We start from the raw sequence: 3,590 nt of genomic DNA on the forward strand, positions 1-3,590 counted from the left end.
AGAGCTCCAGGGATCTGCCTTTCTTCCCTTGTTGGGGCTACAGATGCCAGCTCCCTATCTGCCTTCTCAGATGAGTACTGAGGAGCAAATCCAAGTCAGACACTAGACCAACCGAGCCATCTCCTAAGCCCCTCACCCCCAATTTCTAGAAAGGAAAATTCATCTTTTTTTCTCAGAAATTTTCCCTGTAACCTCATGGGCCCCTTAAAAACTAATGTAGTAAGCAGTATCAGAGTGCATCTGAATTTTTGGTTCTTCTACTCCAGGATAAGCTTTCATAATTAGGTTCTTGGCAATAGTCATTCCATTCATATTTGGAAACTACCTTAGATTGAGGTTAGCTTATGGTGTGTGTTGCTATTTAAGGAAAACCAGTAGAACAGCTTCTCTAAAGTCCCAAATTGGCCAACGGATGACCTACATACATTATTAGGGATTTGTTTTTTTCTTTTAATGATTTGCTCTGAAAGGTATTGCCTGTGTTATTATTGTCTCAAGTATGATGATTACTGGGTGGAAGTACAGTACTCTGTAAACAACAGGACATGGCCCCTGGAAAAAGAAAATACTTAAACTAATACTTCCTTGGTACAGGAAGGAATCATTTTTGGTAATGCAGTATTCTCATTCCTAATTCAGAATGAGTTTTAAAAAAAAAAATACTAGCACTAGTCAGTGGAGGTGCATACCTTTAATCCCAGCATTTGGAAGCCAGGGGCAGGTAGATCTCTGAGTTCAAGGACAGCCTGGTCTACAGAGTGAGTTCCAGGACAGCTAAGTCTACACAGAGATACCCTATCTAAATAATAATAATAATAATTATTATTATTATTGAAAGAAAGACACTAGCTAGCCAAGCACAGCGATTCTTATCTGTAGTGATAGGTACTCAAAAGGCTGTGGCAGAAGTTTGAAGCCAGCCTAGATAACATTAACAAACCCTCACTCAGCATAGTTACCCACCTAATCCCAGCAATTGGGAGGTGGAAGCAGAAGGATTATGAATTTAAGGCCAGCTTGTTCTATAAAAAAAGGACTCAGTGTCAAAAAATAAACTCAAAACTCACAAAATAGTTATATACTTATTAAATATTCATAGAGTAAATCAGTACTTATGAAATGGCTTTGAACTAAATACCAACAAGAAAAATATGGCATGCTTTTTAGATACATTTGGAATAGCACTGTAATTTTTTTAAGGCAGATAAGAGAGCCATGATATACCAAAGCCCAGAGTGATAACAGGTTACTAAAATAAATAACCAGTCCGGTAGACCAGGACCTGATTTGGGGACATGAGATTTGCAATGCTAAAACGAGTCCTGTGTTGAGGGATGCTTGAGTCACCCTATAGAGCACACCACTAACATTTTGGTATGTAACTGGTTCTAAAAGCAGGTAGGGGAAAGGTGCTTTGTTCTATTTATCAAATTATTTCAATACAGCTTTTTTTTCTTTAAAAAAAAAGTGGGGGGGGGTGGTTAAGGACAACTTTGTGCAGTCAGTTCTTTCCTTCCATCTTTATGTGGGTTCCAGGGTTCAAACTATATACATCAGAATTATACACTGAACCATCTCATGGCTTTTCTTTCATTTGTTCATTGGTTTGTTGTTTTTATTGTTGTTTTGTTTTGTTTTGTTTTGTATTGTATTGTCTCATTTTTTGACAGTGTTTCTCTGTGTAGCCATGGCTGTCCTGGAACTTATTCTGTAGACCAGGCTTTCCTGAACTCACATATGCCTGTCTCTGCCTCTTGTCACTTTGTAGACAAGACTTGCCTGGAATTCAGTGATCCACCTGCCTCTTCCTCCCACGCACTCTGACTAAAGGTGTGGGCCACTATGCCAACTCTTTCTTTCCTTCCTTTTACATTTTAAATTTTATTTATATTTTATGTGTATGAGTATGTAAGTATTTATGCATGTATATATGTATATATGTATGTATGAAAAAGTATGTGGTGCCTGAGGAAGCCAGAAGAGGGTGGCATGTATCCTGAAACTGGAGTTACAGATTATTAGGTGCCATGTGATGCTGGAAATCAATCCCAGGTTCTCTAGAAGAGCAGCAAGTACTCTTAGTCACTGATCCATCTTTCTAGCCCCAATCTTTGCTTTTATTTGCTTTTATTCCTATGTTCTATCAGTCTGGAAGGATGTTAAATTTTAACTTTAATTTAAAAATAAATTTTAGCAAAAGTACAAAGCAATATGATAAACTAATTTTGTTCTTTGTATTTTTTTAAAACATACATTTATTTAAGCCACACATTTTATAAAATATTCATTAAGTGTTACACCATTGTTGAAAATTTTTTATTTCACTACTTCTGAATGGTAAATAAGGCATAAAGAAACAGGTTATCTGCTCATTAGAAGCATGGAAGAGATAATAGGATAATAATAAGAATATAACCCTAGCATAAGCATAATAAGTAAAATATAACCCTAGATTTCTCACTGCAGTCTTTTAAGAGATCTTCTACCTAATCTTTAAAATATACAGACAGGGTCAGGGTAAGGACTTAGCTCAATTGGTAGAGTGCTGAGGCAGAAGGATTAATAATTCAGGGTCATTCTCAACTACATAGTAACTTCAAAGCCAACTTAAGATATTTGTTGTTACTTTCTCCCAAATAATTGCTACAAGCGCTTTACCAATCTCCATTAATTACTCATAATGAGGTAATTTCAGCATTATATAAGGCACTATGATTTCTGATGGGTCTGTTCCTGATAATTGACAAAGTCTTGTTCTTCCTTTTACAATTAGATCAGAAACCTTTTCAATATAAGTTTTTAGTTTTTATTTTGTTTATGTGCCAGGAAGATCCATTCTAAAATATTGTCTTCAATATGTATAACAGTGTACAATAGGGGAATGAGTAGAAGGCAGGATAACTAGAATGCAGTCAAGTCTGGGATCTAGGTAGTCTACATGTGTCCTGAAATGTTTGCTCTGCCTGAATCAACTTTTCTGCTTCAGGTGTTAATTGTCTAGGACTACTTAAGTTCAATCAACTTGTAAAGTTTGAAACAAGTTACTCAACTCTTGAGTAATTCATGTAACAGTCAACCATAGCCAGTTACCATCTCCCAGTAGTTTCAGAAGGTCTTCTCTTCTGGTCTGACCTTTCGTGGTTGAACCTTTTGTTGATTTAATTTAAATCCCGGATGGTTGGTAGAATCTCTTCTCTGCTTTTTTTTTTTTTTCCAGGAGCAATCTGTAAAACCCAAATAGGTAAAATCTTTGCTTCATTAAACATTCTCTCTAGTGTATTTGCATCAGAAACAGCCAACAAACACAGAATGGTAAATTGAGGAAATTGTTTACAATTATTTTAAGTGGCGATTGTACAAAATATTGACATAGAGTTGGACTATTTAACATTCCTTGAAGAAAAACTTTCCATGGGTATCTTTTCATAACTTGAGCATTGTTATAAGTAGGTTCGGTAAAAGCTAGTAAAGAAGCAGTTTTTAAAATCAATTATTATTATAAGCCATCCTTTTGGTAATAGAGAAGGTAAGGTGATGTTATTGTTATCGGTTTTCAACCACTCGATAGTTATTTGTGTCTTACTGTATAA

The sequence above is a fragment of the Mus caroli genome, unplaced genomic scaffold (assembly GCF_978045245.1).
Source record: "Mus caroli unplaced genomic scaffold, Mus_caroli_1 scaffold_11, whole genome shotgun sequence".
NCBI lineage: Eukaryota > Metazoa > Chordata > Mammalia > Rodentia > Muridae > Mus > Mus caroli.